We start from the raw sequence: 10,459 nt of genomic DNA, 5'->3' as shown, positions 1-10,459 counted from the left end.
CATTTTCCTAAGAGTGGAAAATCCACGGCTAATGCTATGCAAACTGTGAGGTGTTCCCAAAAGGTCCTTTTGTGCATTTGACAAAACACTAAAATAAGGAGGCATTGAAGATTTCCCAATCCTTTGTGACCAAGACATGACCATGAAATTCTGGTGCCTGAATTCAAGGAGCACCATTCTGCAAGGGCAGCGGGGGCAGTGGGGGCATAGGCAATTGTAAGTAGGCTAGCTGCTGCCCTGACAATGGCACAGGTGCTAGAAGGATCTTTCACAGATGGGAGAGCTCCTTCTCCTGGAGCAGATGCTGGAGGGGTCAAAGAAAGTCTCTCAAGTGTAGAGCTAAGGCTCCATCCAGGGCCCAATAAGTGTACTGATGTGTCACAGTGAGCAGAGAAAGAAGGGCCTCTTGGCGCCTGGAGGGAAGAACTCGTGCATGGCATGGTGTGTGAAAGAACAGCCTGCTTCAGAACAGTGTGAGATCTGCTGTGTCCATCAGGTGGGCTGTCTTTGTGAACACTGAGGACAAGCCTGGAGGGCAGAGTATCAAGCCAAAGAGGCTATTTCTCAAACCATGACAGTGGATGGAACCTGACCTGCTAGATTTTAGACTTTTTCACAAACAAGCTCCTCTTTCGTCCTTCCCGCTTCTTCATTTAGATTGAGAACATTTACCTTAAGCTTGTCCTACCATGATATCCTGGAAGCAAGCAACTTACTGCTAGGTGTCACAGGTTCACTGATGGGTAGTAATTTGGTACCAGGATGGGTTAATTGGACCCCAAATCTCACCCTTGCCTAATTGAGAGGCCATTTGGGCCCGAGTTTGGACTGAAAGAGCTGGTGCTGAAATGAGTTCCAGCTCTGAGAGGTGTTGAGATGGAGTGAATGTAGTTTGTGAGAAAGACTAACTCTTGAGAGCTGTGTGATAGGTTGATAGAGACAGAATTGTGCCTCCTGCGTTCTTATGTTGAACTGCTAACTCGATTCACCACGTAAGCATATACTCTTCCTGGAAGTAGGGTCATTACGTATGTAATCACTTAAGATGAGGCCATCTGGAACCGCCCCAAATTATAGCCTGCCTAGTGTCTTTTCTAAAAATGAAAAATGTGAACACAAGATGTACTTTAAAGAAAGATGATCTGAAAGACACAGGGAGAATCCAGCCATCTTCAATCCAGGGAGAAATCTGAAACAGATTCTCCCTCACGGACCTCAGAAACAATTAACCCGAACGCTACCCTCATATCAGATAGCAAGCCTCCGGAAGAGTGAGAGAAAGTGTTCTGTTGTGGAAGCCTCCACCTCACCCCAGACTGTGGAACTTTTATTGTGGAAGTCCTAGAAAAAATAAGACAGATTTTCATATTTTGTGAAAGGACCACATTAAATGGAGAATACATGTTAAACAAAGTAGTGAAACTTCAGTCTGGGAGGTATAAGTTGCTGTTGATATATATTGTGCATACAAAAACCTGTATTCTAAAAATTAACTGAAGTTCCTATGCAAAGGCTACACTGGAAGAGACAAGACTAGAGGTAGGAAAACTAGTTGTTGTTACTTTGTCTAGAACAATGGTTCTTAACCTTTCTAATGGTGCAACCATGTAATAGGGTTTCTCATGTTGTGGTGACCCCAACCATAACACTATTTTTCATTACTACTTCATAACTGTAATTTTGTGACTGTTATGAATCATAATGTAAATAATTGTGCTTTCTGATGGTCTTAGGCAATCTCTATGAGAAGGTCATTCAACCCCCAGGTTGAGAACATCTGGTCTAGAAGAAAGTGCATGGTTATATAATCACCATTAATACTTAATGACAGTGGTGGCACTCTCGTTTTTACAACTAGCACTAACTGATCGCTTATGCAGTCATATGACATTCTGAGAAATGTCTTGATAGGTGATATGGTCAATCTTCTACCATCACAGAATGTACCTATACAGACCTACATGGAATAAGGCCCTACAGAGCTAAGGAATATGGTATGTGTAAACTATATAACCTGTTGTTCCCAGCGCCATGACAATCATCACAACATGAAATCAAACACAATAGAAAATGATGCAACCAAGAATTGGGAAAACCAGGAAAGGCATGAAGTGATAATAATGTAACAGATTGGTTCTTACAGTAAACTGTTAATTTTAAGTAGGAGTACATTCTAAACTAGCATGCACAAAGGCCCAGGGTTTGGCCAACAATGACACCACATAAAAAACCAGACATCATGGTGCACACATCTAATCCAGCACTGGGAAAGCAAAGGCAGGCAGATCAGAAATCCAGGATCATCCTTGACTACATTGATGTGGTGAACACTTTTTTTTTCTCCATTTCACATGCTAACAAACTTGTCCAGGCCACAGTTACTCAGCAGGAGGACCAAGATTGGCACTAGGCCACCTGGCTACATGTAATGATAAGTAGGTAAGCGTTTATCAAGGCACTAATTAGTGGAGCAAATGCCCAGTTCTTGTAACTATTTCTACCACAACCCATTTCAAGCTACCAAAGTCTCATCGACAAACTGACAACATTGTGCAAATGTGAAAGTCCTTTGTCATAAGCCGGGGCAGGCCAGCCACTGACGCACCAGGCACTTCACTTACGTCCTCCCTGGAGAGCTCTGTGCTAATGGAGTGCTATTGAGGCTGCTCCGTAGCAGACTGCTCAGTACATTCAGATCTTAACTCCATGGTGACAACGTGGTATCAGACACATTGACTAACCTCTCTGAGCTTCAGTTTGCTCAAGTCTGAAATTAGCTGTTAGGGGGCTTCAGTGAGCTCACCAGATGGGAGACACAGGGTCTGACATACAGTACATATGTCCTCAAGCTTCAGCTCCTTCTGATTGTGTTTTGCACTTGGGTCACTTGGGACACCATGTCTGGGTTTCCTCTGCAGACTTCTTGGTCAATAGTTCTCCTGGTGTTGGGTCATATTAACCTTCTGCATGATTGTGATGGTGGGGCAACAGCGGCTGAGCTGGTTGCCAGGACAGCCACAAAGCAGAATTTTGCTGTTTTCTTTCCTATTTTATCACAATATCCCTATGGTCTGAAGGGTCCCAGAGCAGTGGATAGAGCTCCTTTCCACGTGTAGCCCGAGTGGTGCCTGAACTGTTGGGGAAAACGTCACAGCATGAAAATCAATAATTAGTAAGCCATCTGCATCCTTTTGTCTACACAAGTGCTTTAACAATATCTTCCAGTCTTCTGCATGGTGCTGGAGGATAGCTTCCAGCCATCTGGATCTATGTTAATTCCCTAAATTGTTTACCCATGCCTGTTTCAAAGGCTGTTTCCCATCCTTATCTATGCTTTAATGATTTACCTATGGCAATCTGGGAAGCTGAGTTCATGGTAAGCAAGGAGTAGAGGGGAAAATTGACATGTAGCTACCATTTCCTGGCTTTATGGTGGAATCGATGCAAGCCATTCCACAGCTCCGTAATTAACTGTTCACTTGCTAATGTTGGCTTTTTTTTAACTAAATATTTTTATTTTTTAAATCAGTGGAGTAGCCAGGAAATTACAATCAATATTTTAACCATTTCCTATTTGTTTCCACTGTGTTTCTTAGAAATGCTTACTACCAATAATGTTCCAGAGAAAATTTAAATTGCTTAAGAGCTCAGGGAAGAGAGAGAGAGTTCAATTTGTTTCCTAGGGACTTCCTTCTACCGTACTAGGGCATCATTCCTGATGTCCTCCATAGTGCCAGATTCTGCCTTCTTACCTGACACAGTCTCACCATTTACCAGACATCCAGGGCACTTTCAAAGAAGTCAGACAACAGAGGGGGTTTGGACTTACATGCAGAGCCTGGGTTGTCACTTGAATGCACTGCATTTTGTTAGATTCAACACCAGCCTCATGTCTATATGAGCGTTTGGTATAATAATCACAAGGGCACCCTCTTATTTAAGGGCTAGAAATCTATGGAGCAGTGTCTTGGTCCCTTTCATGTTACTGTGATAAAATGTGTGACAGAAGCAACTTATGAGACTGTATTTTATGGTTAATCCTCTCCATGGTTGTTTGTCCCAGTGAGCTTGGCAGGACCTCAAGGCAGAGGGAATGAGTGGCAGAGGAGAGAGAGTCACTTTTTGGCTGACCAGAGGCCAGGGAGAGTCAGGAAGCAACTAGGGATACTAGTTTTCTAACAGCCTTTCCACAGTGGCCTACTTCCTCTATCCAGATCAGACCCCCGAGAGTTTCCACCACCAGTTAGGGAGCAAGCATTCAAACCATTCTCTTTAAACCCTAACAGTTGAGTACCTTGCCAAGTGTGCTCCACAAATACGAGGGAACTGCAACCTTGCAATACCAAACCAAGGCAGAGACTATTGCCAGGACTTCATATTCAACGAGACATGTGAGGCTCTGGAGATGGTCCCCTTTGGATTTAGTGCTATCAGCAGCAGGGAGCCAGCAGGGAGTGCTGATGAAGAGAACAACTGGGTATGCTTTCTGATTTTTAGTCAAAATGTGACTCCTCCCTGGTCTCTACCTGGGCAGAACCCCCAGAATTCCAGAGGCTACCCAGTTAAGCCCTCCCCCCCACCGTTTGTCATGTGAACTTTCAAACACTTGGCATATGTTCACAGGAATATGATTGAATAGCAGGTGGCTGCTGATTATTTTCAAATCCATGAAGGTCCAGGTTTGGGTCAGACCAAAGGCAGGGCCTATATATGCCTTGGCATAGTGCCCCTGGACTCCACCATCTCACCCTCAACCCTTTGACAGCCTCTCAGGAGCAGAGCCAGGAGATTCCTGGGGGTAGGGGCTCAGTTCCTTGAGACCTCTATGGGATTCCTTTCTTTCGCTTTACCCACAAGCCAGGGCTGTATCCACTAAGTGGGCGGCTACACACCAAGCTTTGAGACTCAGTTTCTTAGTGTTCTGCTACTTTAAGGTATGAGCCACTGAATACATGCCTTTACCTTTCATTATCTAGAACCGGATACACATATTCCTGCAGGTAAAGGAAAGTATCTAGGAAAACGGAGGGAAATATGCTGTTAGCTTACAACTTAGGTAACTAAAGAACCCTGGGTAGCTCCACCCTTCTATTCAGTGAAGAGAAACCCTCCCCCTCCCCTGCTTTATCAACCTTGGAAGTGCCCTCGATGACAACCAGGGTGAATTCATGTTTCCAGCAAGCACAAGAAATCCATGTTTCCAGCAGTAACTGATAGGAGCCCTCACTGTGCCTCTCTGATTACTTGTAAGACAGTCTGGTTACTTTTAAGATGGTCTTGTAAGATATCTGGGCTACAGTGACCCTTGATCACATGACCTAAGGCTGGTTCCATGGTGTTAACACCAAGCTCTTTGCCTGACCTTCATCCTCCTTAACATTTGTTTAGGTCATAGAGCTCCTGAAAACATGATGACAGCTATATCTCCCTTTTCCAGGGTATGCACAATTCTGTGGCCAGCCTCCCCTCCCCCATTTTCCTAGAAAGCTCCAGGAAGAACAAAATCTAAGAACAGTCACTGAGCAGAGATGCCACACCAGTCAGAGTGGGTACCACAGAGGTGCCTGCAGAAAGCAGGCCCAGGGCTGCCCTCCTGGGATGTAAGTTACAGAGGCCAGTTGCTGCTGAGTTCTAGAGAGAAAACAAAGAAGGGAAAGGGAGAGGAAGTGCCAGAGATGGGCGTAGGGCTTTGAAATATTACACAGGGTGGCCAGGTGACATTTATATCAAGACTAAAGGAAATGAGGAAGCTGGCCTGTCTGGGGGAAGTGAATTCCAGCCCTGGGGAAGAGCTAGTGCAAAGGACCTAAGGTGAGAAGGACCTAGCCTGTTGAAGAAGGGCCAGGAGGCCCATGTGGAGTGATTTATGGTGATGAAGGAGGCAGGGAGCTCTGTCCCACTTGGCCATCAGAAGCCCTTCCGCTTTCTCAACTTTTGTGCAGAGTCAGTACAGCATTTTGCACAGTAGAAAGCAGAGAGGTTTGCTGAAGGGAAGACCCTGGCCAATCTTGCTCCTGGAGTGAGCCAGTAGGAGGTGCAGGAGCCTGGAAGCAGAGGTTATCCACAGAGAAGATTGGGCCCATGCTTTTTTTTTTTTTTTTTTTTTTTGAAGCCAGAATTTCTGTGGGACTGGATGAGGAGTATGGCTGAAAAAGAATTATTGAAGCCTCCAAGGAGGAGGTCCTAGGTAAGTCAAAGAAGCACACTGCCTTGAGATCTTGAACTCTGGACTAGGCATGCTAGCGGACCAGCAGGGCCCTGGCTAAGTGGAGTGAAGAGAAAGCCCCCTCCCAGATGGCTAAATTCACGTGTAATATTAGATGACTAGGGGCCTTTGAATTAGCACTGCCAGGCAGTTAGCTTTTGGCCAGGTCCACAGCTGTGATCTGTGCTTCCTTCCAAAGACACTGGAGGAATGCTCATCACTGCCTTCCTGGAGGATGCAGTGCTTGGGGCTTGAGTGGTACACCACCAGGAGTAGAGCTCCATCTCCCCTTTTCTTGGTTAGTGCACATTTAAATGATAAGAGTCCATGAACACTGCTCCATGGTGGATGGTTATCCTACTCCTTTTAACTCTGTTCGATCAGATATTCTTGAAGAGACTCTCAAGCTCTCTCAGCCATAGGAACCCTAGATGAGGTCTCCTAGCAATCTACAAAGTAGAAAGGATCGTGCCCTGCTCCAATGTATTCCTACCAAACTGCCAGGCTGAGACATGACACTCCCCCACTCCTTGACCCATGGATGGTTCTTGCCTCCTTTATCCAGCATCCTTGCCTTGAGTTTGTGCCCGAAAAGAGCTGGGTCACCACAGAGGTTTAAAAAAGCTGAGGGGGGAGAACTCAGCTTTGTAGCACCTAAGATGCCCACCAGGAGATTTTTGTCTTTGTTGGTTCTAGATGTGTCGACCCCCCCCACACACACACACCCACTGTCCTATATCCTGGAGCTAAGGAGGGAAATGAAAAGGGGGACTGTGTGGGCTACGCTCCCCCCGCCATGACCTGGGACTTCCTAGGACAAGCGGACAAGAGCGCATTGCTACTACTTAGAGGTACCTGCAGGAGCCCAGCGCTAGCTGTAGGAGTGAGTCATTCTGACATTTCCCTGCGGTGCTCAGCCCCTGCTGCCACTGCTACTGCAGCAGCTGCTGCCGCTGCCACCAGGGATTTTTCAGGTTAGTCGCATGCCCGGGTTGGGTACCCTGAAGAAGGGAGTCAGCCCACACTACCAGAGAACAGAGATGGAGGTCTCCAGCCTCGGCTCCGGGGGTGGGGGGTGGGGTGGGGGGTGGGGGGCACTGGCCCACTACGCAGTTTACAAGCAACTCGGGCTACTGCAAAAGCCACAGGTGTTGGTCCTGTGATCAACTCCTCCATAAACAGCTAGTCCAGTCAAGCTTGAGCATGGTCTTTGCTCGCCCTGGGCCCAGAGAAAGAGACAGAGAGACTATGGCCAGCGTGCCTGAGTTCCGGATAAGCTTACTCGCAGTGAGAACAACAATCAGCCTCTGAGCTGAGGACAGACAGGAGGGGGCGGGAGGGGGGAGAAGGGGGAGTGAGGAGGGGGACATCAAGGAGGGAGAAGGCGCGCGCACTTGCGCACCGAGGGTGGGGTGGGGCACAGGCGTGTAGGTCAATGGCTGACACTTGGGAGCCTAGGTCCCTACTGTAATCACTCCTGGCTGGTTTGTTTGATTATCCAGGTATGAGTTGTTGATGAGCCTACAGACACATTGCTTGCAGAGTGAGACCAGCGCCACCCGCCACGGAGCAGCTGCTACCCACTGCAGGTGAGCGCCCTTACCTGAAGGAAGAGGGAGAAGCGGCAGCTCTGGCTTCAGAGTCAAGCTGTGTTGAGATTGAGAAGGGGTCTCCCTCTCTGTTTACTTCATCATCATCTGTCTGCCTCTCTCTGTCAGCTTTCTCTTGGTTTCTGTCTCTCACCCTCGTCTTCAATCTCTCAGGTTAAGTCTGGAACATTCTCTCACCTTATCACGGTTGAGTGCTGGCTTTTCTGCTCACTCTCACTCTTCTGTCCTTCCGTAATGCTCCTTGCTCTGTTCTGAAACTAACTGGAAAAGTTAACCTGAGGCGTGTGACTTTTCCTCTAGGCCCAGGGTCTCCTATGGCCCTGGAGTGGCCCCATCCCATTCTTATGACTAGGCTTGCTTTCTAACCCCGCGATTGCTTCTCCCGATCAGCGCATAGTGCAGCCACTTGACTTCGTTGGTATAGGCCACCCTTCACCTCCTAAGGAGCCTTCGAGGCAACTATGCCCTCACCCTTTCCACTTCTCTAGTTTCTCCTAGCTGCCCCATGGAAAAATGAGGCTGCCACTGCGAATCCAGCCTGCTGTTCCTTCGCCCATTAAAAAGTGTCTAGAGGATTTGGGAAGTCCCTTGAGCGACCAGCTCTTAGTTTGCTTGTGTCTACATCCCGGTCTGGAAACCCTGCATTTTAAGGCTTGAGGCCGGTGGGGTCGCAGGCAGGGCAGCGCAGCTTCTCCTTTAAGACCAGAGCTGCTCGTCGCCGTGAGTGTGAGGGTGTGTGAGTGTGCGGCGTGCGTGTCTCCTCCTCCCCGAGTGACACAGCAGTGAGAAATGCCTATCAGTAACTTAACCCCCCCCCAAACTCCACCTTCCGGGCGCGCGGCGCGGAGCCGGGCGGTGGGAATGGAGCAAGCAGATTGAGGCCGCCACTGCAGCGCCGCCAGCATGAACTTGGCCGCGAGCTGAAGCGGAGGGCAGCGGGCGGGCGCGGGGGCACCGGCCGCTAGCCAGGGGGTGATCTTCAATCCGGCTGGGCCATTCGGCGGGCGCCTGGGGAGAGGCTGCCTGTGCCGGTGGCTGCCCGCCCCTCCGACTCTGTCCTGGCTGCTGCTGGAGCTCCGCAACACGGTAAGGGTGAAAGCGGATGCGGGAGGTCCGACTACTAGGGTGGGGGGGCTCCAAGGTGCACTTATAGCCCCCGCTTATAGTCTCTATCTTTGAGGATCCGGTGCCCCGGGATGCTGTGAGATGGGAGACCCCAAAGTTTGCTCTGAGCACACTGCCCACCTGGCGCTGGGGGTTGGCCGCCCCCCTCTCGGACTGGCCTAACTGGGGTGAGCGCAGGTCTCAACGTCCAGGGTCTTTGGTCTCTGCCTTCTTTTAGGGGCCCCAGGGGGAGTCCAAAACTGGGCGGAGGCAGCTGTATTCCGAGGAGGAAAGGTATAGAGGGGTGCAAGCTGCGCGGGCTCCACGGGCTACATTAGGTTAGCAGGAAGCAACCACTCCATCCCCACACCCCTGGGCCGCTTGCTCACTGCCCAAGGTGCCATCAGAGATTCTGTCTTCCCATGCCAGCCCCCGAGTCCAGCAGTGGGCACTAGATGAGGAATACCCCCGCCCCAAATCAATTTGCTGCCGCGGAAGAGAGTGTGGGGTGTGCGCATTGCCCTGCGCTTCCCCCACCCCATTTGCCAACTCCTCCCCATGAAAGCAGCCTGGAGCAAAACTGGGGGCCTGAGGCAGCCCCTACTGATTCCCACCCAGCGTTCCCAGAGCCCCTGCGCAGGAATTGGCGCTCCTAGCTCCCGGGCATTCTCTCTGCAGCCTAGCCAGGCGCCAGGCTCTGCCTAAGGCGGGTGGGAAGCCCCCCGGAGCGCCGCCAAATACTTTTCTTGGCCACTTGGTTTGGCCAGGTTCCGTCCTGATGCAGTGAGTCCGAAGCCTGGAAAGCTAGCGGTGCTGTCTGATTCCGATCGGTGATTAAATTCGGACTGAGCGGACACTAATAGGATTACCCCACAGAAAAACTCGGCCCTAAAGCCATTGGAACCTGGGCAAACAGACGTGCCTCAATCTGGGGGATTCGCTCCCCGCTGGGCTCCTGCAGCTGGGTGCGGCTGAGTCAGGCACCCCGAATGTGGGTGTGTGAGAGCAAGGGCAGGAGCACGGAGTGTCTAGGGAACCTGGGGAGATTGGATTCCAGTTGCTGGGGTAGCTTGTCTTGTTATTTGGCAGCAGAAGGAACCCCTTAGAGTACCGTCCTCAAGCCAAATGTTCCCTTTGCGGGTAGCCGACCAAGGCCGGTTCTGGGACATTGTCTGTGAGGGCGAGAGAGCCTAGTCGAGGAGAGCAGGTCGTGCTGTAACAAAGACGCAAAGTCTCCTCAAGCCTCAGCAATTCTCAAAGAGTTTGCTAGGGAGAGGGCCAGGGTCTTCCAGAGAAGACCCCCGCGGGAATCATGTCTCCCCCATCGGCCCCGGGCCATGGCCGCTACTCCTGTTCCCTGCCTGCGGTGGGTGGATGGGAGCATCACAGCGGCTCGGCCCAGTTTCTTGGCAGGCGCAGGCTCTCGCTCTGGTGCCCACTGACCGGGCGGGGTCTACCATGCACCCACCAGGGCTTCCCGGCTGCCACCGCTGCTCAGGGCCCCTGGAGGCCACGCAGCTTCTTTCCTTCCCTCCCTCCC

The 10,459-nt window shown here is 50.1% G+C and overlaps 1 protein-coding gene across 5 annotated transcripts in view; it reads left to right on the top strand.

The window, feature by feature from the left end:
• The first annotated feature begins 7,114 nt into the window (after positions 1 to 7,114).
• Positions 7,115 to 10,459, top strand: part of Mamld1 (mastermind like domain containing 1) — a 126,892-nt gene continuing 123,547 nt past the window's right edge. For 2 of the 5 annotated variants that reach the window (XM_026777075.1, XM_013354475.2), the window contains exon 1: positions 8,621 to 8,901. The gene's annotated coding sequence lies outside the window, so the exon portion shown is untranslated. Of the gene's footprint in view, positions 7,180 to 7,699; positions 7,795 to 8,620; positions 8,902 to 10,459 lie in introns of those variants that run through there. The other 3 variants (XM_026777074.1, XM_005369185.3, XM_026777077.1) reach the window with 3 other exon arrangements.

The sequence above is a fragment of the Microtus ochrogaster genome, unplaced genomic scaffold (assembly GCF_000317375.1).
Source record: "Microtus ochrogaster isolate Prairie Vole_2 unplaced genomic scaffold, MicOch1.0 UNK45, whole genome shotgun sequence".
In the NCBI taxonomy this organism is placed as follows: Eukaryota; Metazoa; Chordata; class Mammalia; order Rodentia; family Cricetidae; genus Microtus; species Microtus ochrogaster.
This window is presented reverse-complemented; position numbering and strand designations above follow the sequence as displayed.